The sequence below is a fragment of the Lissotriton helveticus genome, chromosome 10 (genome assembly GCF_964261635.1).
Source record: "Lissotriton helveticus chromosome 10, aLisHel1.1, whole genome shotgun sequence".
In the NCBI taxonomy this organism is placed as follows: Eukaryota; Metazoa; Chordata; class Amphibia; order Caudata; family Salamandridae; genus Lissotriton; species Lissotriton helveticus.
Genome location: NC_136071.1, coordinates 1,039,815,061 through 1,039,830,351, shown reverse-complemented (window position 1 = coordinate 1,039,830,351; position 15,291 = coordinate 1,039,815,061).

The window sequence follows — 15,291 nt, the reverse complement described above, 5'->3', positions numbered from 1 at the left end:
TAAGCTAATTTTATTATTTTGTGTTCTTATGAGTGTTATCATTTTATAGAAGCTGGATGTTGGGTTTATAGGGGAAAAATGTGGGGACTTTTTTAAGTGTTTGTATATATTTGTGTGTAGGTTTTGGGGCATCAGTTATAATATGCATTTTAAAAATTATTGTGACATTTAAATATAATATTTTCTATTTTATAAACTGATTTAAAAAATATTTTAAGAAAAATAAGTCATTAAGAAAATTCCCTTTCGTGTTATATTGATTCTTTTTTTTCTTTATTTTATTGTATTCATAAATTTAATTTGATTGATAATTTAGTAAAAAAGTATTACAAATATATTTGTTAATTATTTTGACAACATTGGAAATGTGTGATTTTAATTTTACGTTACACATTTATGTATGTGTGAAATGAATATATTTTCGTAGAAATGTTATATTTATAGTTTATTATTGAACTTTATTTACTAATTTTATTGTGTAGTAAGTTATATTATCTAAAATTAGATGTATTTCAAATGTAAAAATGTAAATTATTAAAAATTGTATTTAGAATTAAACATATCAAGGGCAGATTACATAAACATACCTTATATAATGTATTAACGTATAGTTTGTTAATTATTTATGAAGTTCTAATGAAGTATTGTTTTATATATTTGTTTAAAAAAGACAAATGTTATGTTTCTTAGAATAATATTGCTTCTAAGTGTATTGTAGAAAAAGGAATACATTTTATGATTTCTTATGTGCAATGTGTGTAATTTCTAGGTTTACTAATATGATATTATTTTTGTAATAAGTATATGAAAAAATAATCTTTATTATGAATATTTATGTATAGCTTTTTTTCTTTGTGTCTGGTGGCATATTGGTGATACATGTAGGTATTTGTTGTGTATTTAATGTGCCATCTCTCATTTAAATAATTGTGATGCACAATTAATATATATTATTACATATTTTACTTATGTATTGTTTAGTAAATAATTTAATATTATTGAATGTTTTATTTTTTAGGATTTCAGAAATATTCTTTATATAAATAATATTGATTTTTAATATTTTTAAGGAAAATATTATTTAGCAATTAATACATTTTTGAGAGTGTGAAATATATTATATGTCATATTTAGTGTTGAAACCTTCAAAAGATTAATTTAGATTGGACTGGAAATAGGTAATATGACCACTTTAGTGTCCAAAATCCCCCCTTAATTGATTAGATTGAAGTGGTAATAGTAAATGTCACCCCTTTAGTGTTCAAAACCTTCCACTAAATTGCTTAGACTTGAGTGGTAATAGCAAATGTGATGACTTCAGTGTACAACACCATCTCCTAAATACTTTAGAGTGGAGTGGCAATAGTGAATGTGAGCACTGTAGTGTTCCAACACCTTACCGTAAATGGCTTAGATTGGAGAGACAATAGTAAATGTCAACCGTTTAGTGTCCAACATTTCCCCTACATAGCTTAGATTGGAGTGGTCAGTAGTAAATGTCACCTCTTTAGAGTTCACCACCTTTAAATAGATTGCTTGGTTTGGAGAGGGAATACTAAAGGCCTTATTATGATTTTGGCGGTCCGACCACAAAAGAACCGCATCCCCGTTGTATACGACACCACTCCGGTGGCAATCTTCGGCCCTCTGTAATAGGAGTTGTGCTGTCTGAAATGCTGACCACTGCCACAGCAGTTTACCCGGCAGGTCCGCAGTGATCTGTAATGTGGATGGTGCATCCACCGACACCGCCAGGTCCACAGTCCACTCATTGATCGTATTATGACTGCTTAGTCATATTTGAGGTCTCCCAGCGGTGGTCAACAAACGGTGGTGACCCAACAGCAGTTGACCACCCCAGACACACCAAAAAAAACAACACAACAGTGACCACTGGATGGAATTAAAAACAATACATCTGATTGTTTTGGCAAGTGAACACACCTGCAATTCACACTATAAAACATACCCGATCCCTGATCAGCATCCTTTGCTTTCAAACTGCATTTTAGATAAGGCACCCCTTTTATCAACTTTCCATGTAGCACTCTCGACCACCTGTATTTTCTTTTTTTGCACTTTTTTACCTCTATCACTTGTTTGTTTTTCATCCACATACCCATTCACTTTTTATTTTTTTCACCATGCCTCTGGAAAACACAAGCTTCACTGAGCAAGAGTTGATAGTTATGGTGGATTAAATGAGTAGAGCTACACATTTTTGGAGTCAAGTCCAGCAGACTCATTTTCAGTAGGAAAACTGAAATGTAGGACAGGATAGTCAACAGAGTGACTACTGTTGGTACCACCCTGTGCACACAGAGTGACAGGAAGAGGTGGAACAACCTCAGGCTGAGGGTACATACCAAGTGTAATAGCTACCACCGGGAGGCTCAGACGACTGGCGGAGGCCCTACCAGCGCACCATTACAACTCTTTCCTTGGGAGGAGAAGTTCTTGGTCATCCTGCTTACAGAGGACTTGACAGGAATAGAGGGGGGAGTGGACTCTGGTAAGTTACACTTCAACAACTGCCTCAATATCAAAATGTCCTGTTTGTTCTGAACTCTGCTTTTGCTATGGTGTTCTCTATCTACTTTCATAACATGCAATACTCAAAGTATCAGAGATATTGGTTTGTCTATGGGAATGTGTATTGAGTACAGTTATCCAACTCCATGACATGTTGCATGTTGCAATATTGTCTGTAAGTGTATTATCATCAAAATATCAATCCAAGACCCATGAGATGGTTTCAATGAAAATGTAGGGACCATCCCAAATGCATTTTGCCAACAACTATGGTACACCAACTGTTTGTCAAGTGTTGGTAAATTGAGATTGAAGTGATTTCAACTAACATGAGGCCATGTGACTGTAGCTCTGACCAATATGCTAAACTTCTTTTGCCCATCCTCAGTTTTCTGACATGTTACCCCTCATCTACTCGTCATAGGTTGTGCAATTTACAGACAATGCTCCACTCACATATATCACAGAGTACTTTGCCTGATGGTGTCCTAGACCCATCAACTCAAAATACTGATGACATGAGTGATACCATAACAATGGTATACCCTTCATATATGTCACCATGAAGGAAACTCAGCTCTTTAGCAATGCCAGGTTGCTCCTGGTCTCTGCATGTATCACATGATGAACGATGCTACATATAAAAGCAAGTTAGGGCTTGGAATGGACAAATACACATGGTATGACTACATTGTGTTTGTAGCAGAGTTTTTGGAGATGTTCTATCTATTCCTAAAGCAACAATTCCACATATATGCACAGCTTATGAAATCTTATACATCGATTGAATGTCAACAAATGTATGCACCAATAGATGACAATACTTATCTCTAGGATCAAATTGTTGGACTTGGGGGTGCAGGCGGGATTGGTGCATGTCCTAAGCACACTGCAGGACGTTGTGGGATGTGTCAGGTATGGCTCCAACGGGGAATGTACCCCTTCAATCAACAGCAGGAAGGTAGTACCTCAAGGCTGTGTCCTTGCCAATGTTCCCTCTAATCTTTTTCCTCTGTGTGCGGCAGGGGAGGTTCTCTGTGCGCTGAAACCATGGCTATATGTGCCAGGAACCAGACCGCGCGTGTGTTCAGCGCCAAATGTCACTCCAAACGTTTACTTAAAAAAGTGAAAAGATGGTGCATTTTCCCACATACAGCTCCACATTAAGGGTCTTAGGGCCGGTTTGCAAATTGGATAAAGACGCCATGACATGAATTGGTTATACAGGCAAGTACACTTTAGGTTTAGAAAAGCACAAGACTCCAAAGGTGGTACCATCATAAGATTTTACTAAATATTCTTAACTGGAGCACTGTTCATTGGGTGGGGAAATGTTGAGAGCCTATACAATATCACATATACACAATAAGTTACAAAATTACATGAAATGAAAGATTCGACAGTGAGCAGAATGAGGTACACTCCACGAGTCATTTGACAAAATTAGTTCACATGCCTTGTGCGCAAACATCAGAGGCAACTTTAAGGCCGCTCAGAACATCGCCGTGTAGTGACTCCGTTGGTACATGGTCATGGTTGGCAGGCACTCTGAACACAACTCGACTCTTACGATGACAGCCTAACACGGAATACGGCCAAGAAATGCCTCCTTTAAAGATCTGTTCATGGAACATTAACGGTCTAACAAACAAACTAGAGGACAAATTCACAATTTCCTATTTTAGGGAATTCGAGATACTATTATTACAGGAGACATGGCTCTTTGAACCGCAGCAAATAGAAGTCTTTAAAACTCACCACATCCCAGCACAAAAACTGAACCACTCAGAAAGAGGTAGCGGTGGCCTAGCTATTTACATATCAACAAAAAATGCAGTCGCCTCCTGGGACCTTTGAGGCTCATCACATTGCCTTCAGTGTGTGGGAATTTCTTATACTTCTAGTAAAGGCCAGCGTTGGACTTTGATTCTAATGAACGCTTACGTTCCCCCTAACTCAGCATCAAGGCAATCCTTCGCAGAAGAAGTGACTGCGACAGTATTAAGAGTGAAAACAGGCCCTCTCAATCCAGAAATACTTCTATCCGGTGACTTCAACATGTGGCTAATGTCAGACCTACAAAAAAACGAGGTCACCAAATCGCACGATAGCATCTGGCAGATACCACCGAAGGACCGGCCAGGATGGCACAAGAACGACTCGAAGGGACGTTCCCTACAAGGCATTCTCGAAAACCTGGGCCTTAGAGCCCTCAACGGGCGCTTTCCCTTAGACAAGCCTCCTCTCTTCTCTTATCTATCGAAAAATGGCGCCTCATTAATCGACTACACCTTTGCCAGCCTCCCCCTCCTACATCAAATAACAGGTTATCGTCTTGGGAGTAGCACAGAAAGTGACCACTGCCCCCAAGAAATATTGCTGAGGACCAGTCTCACTCAACATGAAGAAGAAAGGGCATTGCCATCTGAGAGTTACACAATCAACCTAAAACGAATCAAATGCTCTTTCAGTAATTTTCAACAAGTAGCAACAGAAGCCAAACAAATTATCGAGTGCTACAGTAAGTGCACGGACGATAAAATCGCTAACTGGTCAACATTTGCAATCGAACTTACAGACAGACATGCGAAACCGATAAAGTATGCAATTCTGACTGGGCTAAAACAGATGCCCTGCCCGAATCCTGCGATACAATCTGCAACAAGAACTATGAATCGGACATGGCGGGCGATGAAAACAGATCCAACGGATCCTATAAAAATAACAAAATTGAGAGAGGCCCCCAGCCACCTTAGGAAAGCCAAAAGAGAGCAACGCAGAACCCAATGGGATTCGTTCTGGGCTAGACTACAGCAAGATATTAAAACAAACAATACCGCCAGGTTTTGGCGAACTATCAATAGTACATCAGGGCACGTACCTAAAGTTGCCTCTTCTTGCATATTGGAGTCAAAGTGGGTTGATTTTCTTAATCTTCACTTCAACGATCGCAAAGCAAAAATTCTACATCAGAATTTCCCCTTTGAAGACAATGCCGTACAAAAAGTCGGTTGGGCACTTGATTTGAACATCAGAAATCCCTCAATGAAGGAACCCTTTAATGACGATCAAAAAATAGAATTACCAAATGAGTGCTCTTCGATTCGGAGCAGCCATGAATTTACAACAATCCAGAAGGTAGAAATTGAAAAACTGATCAAAAAGGGTCGGAAGGACGGGGCTCCAGGCCCAGGCGGAATCCCTCAAGCTTTGTTCAAGGAAGATGTATCCTTCTGGGCCGTGAAACTATGCACTTTATTCAATTCTTTCCTGCAGAACAACATCATACCGCCCTCTTGGTAGGGATCAATCCTCGCACCAATTTTTAAAGGTGGGGACAAAAAATCCCCTGGGAATTACCGCCTCATTGCCCTCATCGACAACGAAGCAAATTACTTCGCTGGAGTATTGCTCAACTCACTTAGGGCATGGGCGGAAGACAACTCTATCATTCCTACGAATCAAACTGGTTTTACAAGTAACACCGGCACCTCGGTCAACCTCATGACCCTCTCCTGCCTGATTGACCAGGCGGAGTTCAGCTCCTGCCCACTCTACATGGGATTCATTGACTTCCAAGTGGCCTTTGACAACGTGAATAGAGCCAAGCTCTGGCAGAAGCTATCTAGACTCAACATTCCACCCGATCTCCTAAGGGCCGTACAACTTCTACATCAGGATACATGGGTCTGGATCAAGATCGGGGACGGCTCAAGATTATCACACCCAATCCCGACGATAAAAGGTCTATAACAGGGTTGTGTCCTGGCCCTGACACTTTTTAACTTATTCCTATCGGACCTTCCTGAAGCTCTAAACAGGGTTAATTCACATGCTCCTAAAGTAACCGGTCTCTTGCTGTCAAACTTACTATACGCTGACAACGTGGTTCTTCTTAGTAAAACAAAGATCGGCATGCAAAGGCTCCTGGACGCTACCTCTGATTACTCTAATAAGAACGATCTACAGATTAACAACAAGAAGACTAAAATCTTGGCGGTTCGTCCAGGGAAAGCTAAGAAACTGTCTTGGACCCTGAACAAGGAAAGCATTGTTGAATCTAAGTGCCACAAGTACGTTGGAGTCATTTTTAACAACAATGACAAATATAAATCTCATTTAGAAGAACAAAAAAGGAAGGGTGCTGCACTTGCTTTTGCAATTGGATCAATCCACAAGCTACAAGGCCCAACTCTTGCACCTACACTACAGGTCGCTCAGGCAAAAATTATTCCCACACTAACCTACGGTAGCGAAGTTCTAAAAGGATTGGACAGTGGTCAATTGGACAAAATTATCACAAAGATCTACAGAATTGTGTTCAAGCTACCAATCCAAACATCACCGGCACAAATTAGGTTGGAACTGGGAATCTGCCATCAACCACTCTCCAGAGCCATGACTTTTCTTGTGTGTTGTCACAAATTGAGGTAATCTAAGGAAGGCAGCCTAGCACACCACCTTTGGGCCAGTCTCGATACGAACTCATGGCGTGCAGGGAATGATTATTGGAAAAAAGGCCTAACAACTCTATGCCTAAACGAACTTTGGAGCATGCACATAAGCCAAAAGGAATTCAAACGGCTAGCGAAAATAAGTACAAAAAAGCTGTCAATAATGGAAGACAAGGCACGCCTAGCAAAAAGAAGTCACAGGTGGATGACCCTGCAATCTTATGCCCTGTTGATCCCACAGCAGTACCTAACCGTATCTTTTACTGCACGAACAAAACTAAAGTTCCTAAAATTGAGACTGGTAGTCATTAATTTGTTGGTTCATCTCCCAAAATGGAAAAGAGAACACGGACGAGAACTTTGTCGACTGAAGACATTACGCACATCATATGCCTTTGTCCAAAATTGCTGAACGAAAGACGGTCCCTCCTGAAGCATCTTTTGAACACTAATATGATTAGATCGTGTAGAGCAGCAGTTCTGGCCTGCTTTGATCCCAGGAACACCAAATTAAACTGTGCCTTAGTAAAGGTCATGGATCAAGCAGCAAAAAAACTCTGTGAGGGGCCCAAAGACTGTGATCCTTCATTGGCATAACGTTCTGGCAAACCCCATCGGTCGTCCCCTCCCATATTGGACTTAATTCAGACTTTTTTTCTTTTTAATGTATTTTTTATAAATTTTAAAATTCTGTACTTGCAATGATTTTCTTTTTAATCACACAATAAAGTTCTTATGTACATAGCATTTACAATTTGACGTGAAACCTACTGAGTAATTATGGGCTATCCCACCAGAGACAGTTTGCAAAACTCTGACATCCAGACAAACATGGACTGTGGGATAGGGATGTTCAGACAAGTCAAGTGGCATCAGTAGATGCATGACAGGGTTGCTTCTCACAGCGATCCTTGCCATTTTTCCATGGATGATAAACTTTATCAAGGTCAACTTTCCCATTCAGGAGGTAGGCCTTTGTCCTCATCAGCATATCCAAATGCATCTGCTCTACTCTATTCCTCAATTTACTCTTGACAGTATTCATGAGGTTGAATCCTCGTTCACAATCTGCACTAGATGTTTGAAATGTTGAGCAGACATCAACAAGCTGAGACACCACACTATACTGAGCAGCATTGCGTACAGTGAAATTCACCATGTCTTATAAGGTGGTAAATAAACCTCCCTTTAAATGTCCTGCGACCACATATTTATAGTCTCTGTATTGTCGAACAACATCTTCTGGTGTTTCACAATCCCCCAGGACCAAGACATTTTTATACTTTTCAACAAGCCTTTGTATATTCTCAGTCCCAAAATCAAAATGTGATTGTGTTGATATTGCATTGGATTTAAAAACTTGCCCATTCTTTCAGTTCATCCACAGGGAACCTTTTTTTGCATGCGCTCACAAAGAAGGGAAACAAAAGATAAAATAGGCCCACTGTCAAACTCCTGACTTTCCATGTACAACCGCATCATATCTTTTACATTGCTGCTCCAAAAGACGGTGTCCCTCAAATATGGTTCCTTAATTTGGTCAATTATTGCTCTTGCATACTGTACAGCTTCAACAGTAGTCAAAGAACTGTTTTGGAACAGTTTGCACAAAGATGCAAATTCACTCAGAATGTCATTAAGTACTGCAAGGGAAATTTGGTAGTTTGAGTCTGATAGCTTTTTGTAACAATATTTAGCAACTGGATCATTCTCTTCAACTTTCTCATACTCAAAGTACTTAAGAACAGCCTCATAATTCCGAATTAGTGCACCAACTGCAAAACGCCTTGAATGCCACCGGACTTCATTCAATGGTCAAAAAGAGACCACTTCACAATCAGTGACCAATGCCATTTCATCCAGCTTGGACTTCCTTGCAGAAGATCTGGAGAACACAGTGTAGACAATCCTCAATAATGTCTCCATCTCTTTAATCATTGGAACCCTCTTCCAGGCATCATCAACTCCCAAATCTTCTCGATGAGCGACACAATACTGCTCAACTAGATGGGGAATGGATTGTTTAAGGCGATTAGCAACACCATTATTTTTACCCAACATCACAGACGCACCATCGGATGTGAACATGACTATTTTCATGAGGTCCAGTTCATTGGCAGTGTAGAATTCCTTCACAGCAGTAGTGATAGCCTCAGCATTACAACTAGTCAGCTTCACTATGCCCTCAAACTGTGTTTTGTGCTCTGTTGAGGTTACAGGTCAGCACTTGAAGTACAGAATGAGCATTTTTGTAACAGAAATATATGTGTTCTCATCAATTATCAATGTGTGATACAAAGCATTACAAAGTTCTGCCATACCTTCACATTGTATCACGCTATTGATGGCCTTAAGGAACTCATAGGCATAGTTCTTGCTCCTCCAGCTGTCTGGTATTGTCACAAACAAAGCTAGGTGGTCATGGATGTCTTGTACAGATAACATTGAAGTATTCAACTTGACTGCCAGCACCACATTGTTGATGAGAATCTTTATCTCCTCAGGCAGGGACTTTTGTCGTTCAACTACTTCCATTCTATTTGCTTTGTCAGTGGCATTTTCTGTCAGCATTTCCCGCACTCCAAAACCAAACCTGTCATCAGCACTTCTGTTTCTCAATATCACCATGGCAGACTCGTGAACTTTGCTAATTAGATGGTGTTTCAGGTATTCCAGTTTCCAGCCATCACTCCATTTCTTTCCTGTAGAAAAGTCCCCAACAATCTTGGCTTCGGCACATGCTTTGCAAATCAAGCCACATCTGTACTGTATTGAAATAGTTCCCCAAGTTGCACACGAACCTTGCTTCGTGAATTCTGTGTCTCAGCCTCCACAATTTCTGTCATCCACTCTTCCTTGAATACAAGGCAACATTTCGTCCTTTGTGGTGAAGCATCACACTCTGCAGAAGGTACAGCTTTGCGCTTGAAGATATTTGAGATAACTGGGTTTAGCCTGCCATGCCACAAAGCCTGCAAAATAAAGGAACATGGTTAAAGTGGATGCCTATGCTCATTATTGCAATCTGTCACATAATACTGAGGCATTGCCGGCAAAATGTAGAGTGTAATTACCTGGATTTTTCTGTCCACTGCCCTGCCCTTTCAAACCTAAATGTAGCACTGTGTGTAGAGCCTGCATTAGAAATACATATGGTTACAGCACATTGTGAATTTGTCATACAGAAATATACAATGTGCTTCAGAAGCTCCAAGAAATTACCTGTTGTGCTTGTACTCACGTATGCACGTTCAAATGTGTGGGGTACTGTCTGCGAAGCCTACAACAGAAGAAAACTTGGGTAAGGTATGTTGTTATACTAAATTGCACAAGATGCACCACAGTTTAACTCTACCAAACAATTACCTGCTCTGCTTGTACTCCCGTATGCCCGTTCAAATGTGTGGGGTACTGTCTGCAAAACCTACAACAGAAGAAAACATGGGTAAGGTATGTTGTTATACTACAATGCACAAGATGCACCACAGTTTAACTCTACCAAACAATTACCTGCTCTGCTTGTACTCACTTATGCCTGTTCAAATGTGTGGGGTACTGTCTGCGAAACCTGCAACAGAAGAAAACATGGGTAAGGTATTTTAATATACTACAATACACAAGATGCACCATAGTTTAACTCTACCAAACAATTACCTGTTTGTTCTGCCTGTACTCACATCTGCCCGTAATGCCCGTAGATTGTGAATCTATTTACCCAGCACCCCCCAAATCCAATGTTTAACATAAACAGAATTACATTGTCTTTGTGGATACTCAAGCCTGACCATTCAAATACAAATACCTTACAGACTGCAAACCTGCAATTGAAGACAAGGTGGTTAGCAAAGGCTCTAAGAGTTACAAACAATGAATGGGACTGGCCCAGATACTCCAATAGGAAAAACGACCAAATAGTTACCTGGAATTCCAGTTTAGGCAAATAGGCACATGCCCCTGTGCTTCATTATTAGCATCCATTAGGCTGAACTTATCTGCACCTCCCTACGCAATGCAGCCCGTCTCCTGCATTTTCTTTACATTTTGCCATGTCAATGTTTTAACCGATACGCATCCCATTGGCACACATTTGCATGTAATCACATTTACAATAGACCAGGGGTACTCGCAAATATTTTTCCAAGGGTCAAAAATATTTGGTTGTGGTGTGACAGAGGGCCGCACTGATGCATGCAGGGTAGTGGTCAGGGACTTGGGAGGTGTTAAGGTGGACTTGGAGAAGTATGTACATTTAGTGGCTGAACAATGTGGTACCAGAAAACTTTGGCTCAATACTGGCTTCTCCGCTTCACTTGTAGTGTAGTTCCTATATTCCCAATAGGCTCTGCGCATTGGAATAATATATTCAGTAGTGTAGACGTAGGACTGAGGTCGACTAGGTCTTTACTGATTATATTCGACTTAAGGTTTGCCAGCTAGCTCAGAGGTCACTAGAAACTTTCTCGAATGTTCAAGAAGGAATTAACTTTCCTGATTAGACAAGAAGGGATTAGCTTCCGACAACCATATAACATGACAACTTTGCTCCCTCAGAATAAGAGTGTATCTCTAGAGTCGTGTGAAAACAATAGACAGCTATTTCACTCAGTCAAGTGTGCATACTTAGTTTCACCAGAGTGCAGAGAAAAGAGAGACGGGCGTTTTCAATAAAAGGTGTTATTTATTGAGCAGTCTTCTTTCTCATGCAAGAGAAATGAATTGCCACAATTGCAATACTCGTAGTAAAGTAAAGTGCGTACAGTAAAAGGAGGATTATAAAATAATACTGTAAAAGCATTGATATGGTTTCTTAGCCATATGATACTTTAAAATAGATAAAATATATACGTACTTATATACATTGACGAACGTACTCAACTGGTGCTTCTAAATACGCCTACCCCGGTGTACCTGACCTAAGCCTAATACGTCGGAAGGAGTAAGTAAGTAGCAGTTTAAGTTAAGTTGGTTTTGCCAAGAATCTGACTCAAGAATTCTCTTTAAGGGTTTAGTCAGCTCAGTACCTGGGTAATTAGAAAGCAGGAGGTCTTGTATCTCTCTCTCAGGACTCGATATCCCAGTAACCCGCGATGGTATCTGGAAACACCGGAGCTGGATTTCTCGGCAGGAGAAAAGACAGCGTCTCTCTCAGTGTGTCAAAAGAGGAGGGGCAGCGTCCGTGGGCTCTCGCATCAGCTGGGCTCTCGGGCAAGTAGATAGCTGCTCTGCTCCAAAACCACCACCGTGTGTTTGCTTAAGGCAACGTTGGTATATTTATTCCTGAAAGGTGGCGGGTTTGACGTAAGGTTGGACATAAGACATCAATAAAGATGTCACTAAGAACTGGCCGTTCTTACAGTGCTTTACAGGAGTTCTAGGTCGAAATCAAAACAAAAGCAAGGGGGATTTCCCAGGTTGCTGGAGGTTTGGTTTGTTTAGAGAACTCGTTGTGCTTTCTAGGAGGCAGGGGAAGTAGCCTTGCTTAATGTGACAGCATGTGCTACGACTGAATATGGATATGATTACTATGCCGTTGTAGGGATATTATTGATTATAACCGCACAAGGGCATAAAATAGAAATATCGATTTAGGTTCCTAGATAAAAACACAATACCCACTCCACGATCTAATGTGCATCATTACTAAAACTAAGCAATAGTAAACATTTAAAGGTGCATGTGTATTCCAACCCACCCCAAAATACATTTTTTGCATTTGAAATGGTGTATGCAAAATACATGAAAATGATATTGGTACTGTACGCTTTTCAAGCAGTGTAATCATTCAGTTAAAACGATGCATATATATGATTAGCTGAATGATTTGCGAAATTTACACATGAAATGGCTCTTAATACAGAAAAGAAGGTCGAGACCATTCCATCACATATAAATACAGTTGCTGTAAATGTGCTAGAGGCTGAGGTAATATATTGTCTCTAGAGTTCCTAAAAATAGAAGCTCTGTTCTCTAAGAATAGATCTACTTTAAGCAGAGTACATGTGCCAGAAAAAAGAATAATATTTTGGAATTGGGAAAAATAATTTTGTTTTCAGGGGAGAGAGAAAAAATATAGTTCCAAATATGTTCAGTAGCTTTTGTTTATCAAAGCCGAAGGCCGAATTCAGAGTTCAGGGAACGCTGTGTACTAGTTTGCTTAAAAGTTATTCTTTTTGTTCAGGGGAGAACATCATTTCAGACAGACTTTCAAAAAAGTGGTCTACCGCTTCAGGTGAAAGTTCGACCAAGTTGGAAAATGCCGCAACTGTGCAGTCGTGAAAATGATTGCTGTCATCGATGACAGGATCAGCAATGCTCACAGAAGGTCGTACCTGGGTGATGTTGCTCTCATCGTGTACTTCACTACCACCTAATCGTAGTGTAGAAGTTTCAATGAATGCCGTCATCAGAATGGGTAGCCGCTGGGGACAACACGATGCATGAGCCGTTACAGGACTTAGCAAAGTATCTGTATCCAATGGTACTGCTGATGGTAGTGTAAGACAGACGTCCAACACGCATTCTTCTCCGCATAGCATACATCGAAGCACAGGTAAGATGCAATTCTGCCAGATGGGTCTGAATGAAAGAAACCAGGTCATAATCAGATCTCTTAGCCGGGCTAATCCAAGGACTTTAGTTATGCGGTCCCGGTAGCGTATAGCTAGGATTGTTTCTTCCATCGTTGCTGGAGTCTTGTCTGCGACTTGGCTTGCCATGTCGGAGCAGAAGTATCAAAAATAAAATTCCTGCAACGAGTCCCAAAAGAAGTGGTAGGCCGCCAAAGACAGAATGGACAAAATTAGGAAAAATGCCCAGAACTGTTTTGTAGGGTGTTAACAGTCCCGAAAAAATCGTCTTAAATATATGTGGGATACCACTGGTATCAGACATATTTAGGATTTGGTTTAGCATTTCTGCGAAATGCACAGGGCAATTTGTTGATAAAAGGCTATGTATCTCTGCCGTTGTCCTTGCAACTTGCAGATCATACGTTTCTTTTGATGATGTCAAGGGCACAGGTGTCTGTAAAAGAACAGACTTCATTCTGCTTAAAGTATCAATTCGAATAGAAGAGATATTCAAAAAGGGCCAAATTTTCGCCTCCCTGTCTGGAGTGCTGTTTGGATACAATACTTGCATACAGCAAGTGACCATGAAACTAACGCTCACGAGATAAGCTTTTCCTGGCACCATGCCACAACATCTGTGGTCCACTATTAGAATATAGCTCCCGTTAGAAAGCCGTCTAAAGAATGGCTCTATTCGAGTTGCAGGTGTGCCATGCTGGTGACATGTAAGGTTATTTGAAGTCCCCTCACAGGCCCCATGCAAGTTAATACCTTGACACAGAAGTATACCACTTAGTGACCGTTTACAATTATTACCACTAAGAAATACATTCTGTTCCCTTCCACTATAACATGTGTGTGTGTAAGGCAATTTCCATGATGACTTAATGTACCCTTTACCCAACCTTTCATACTGGCCTGCTGGTATATACTCTTGACAGTATTTACATTGGAAAGTTGTTATCGGAATAGTTATGATTCCGTGTATTATCCATTCAATGACAGGTCTTTCTGACATTGTCAATGGTAATCTCTCAAGTTTTTCAATGCTCAGAATTGTATACTCTGCTCCTTTTTGTGCCAAACTGATTTGTGTATCAGTAAGGTTAAAGATAGAGAATAATGACGTTGTGTTGATTAAACGCCAGGGCACGTAGCCTGAACGCAGATTTTGCAACGTCCAGCCAAGCTGTACAATAGAACTAATTGGGACTGACCGTGTTGTAACATTAGTAAGTCCTGCTCTATTATATCAATAGCAGATGATACAATACTGTCCAGTGAATATATTCTGGAAGACAGAGTCATTAACCCATTGTCCACAACAGAAAGTGATTTTTCCAAATTAATACGATCAATTTCTTGTATTTTTTCTGCTGTTTCAATTTGCATTACTTTCCAAGCTTCGTTGTATGCAGCGTATACACCGGCCGCTATGAAACGTTTTTGACGCTGTTTGCGTGGTCCCATTATGAAATCACGCAAGTCAGCACCGTCTTTAAGTAAAGTCAAGTGTTGCTTAATTTCTGCCAGTGTGGATGTCTGTAGCCATTCGAGGCAGAGTTTTCCTACACTGTATGTTGTAACTATCCCTGGATGTTGTCTCTGGGAGTATCTAGGGTCTGGCCTGGTCAATTGGAACCCCTGTAATTTGTTCAGGAATCTATCTTGACAGCTATTTGTGTCTGTGGGCCAGATCAACCATTTTTTCCAATCAGGATGTGTCTGTTTTGGTT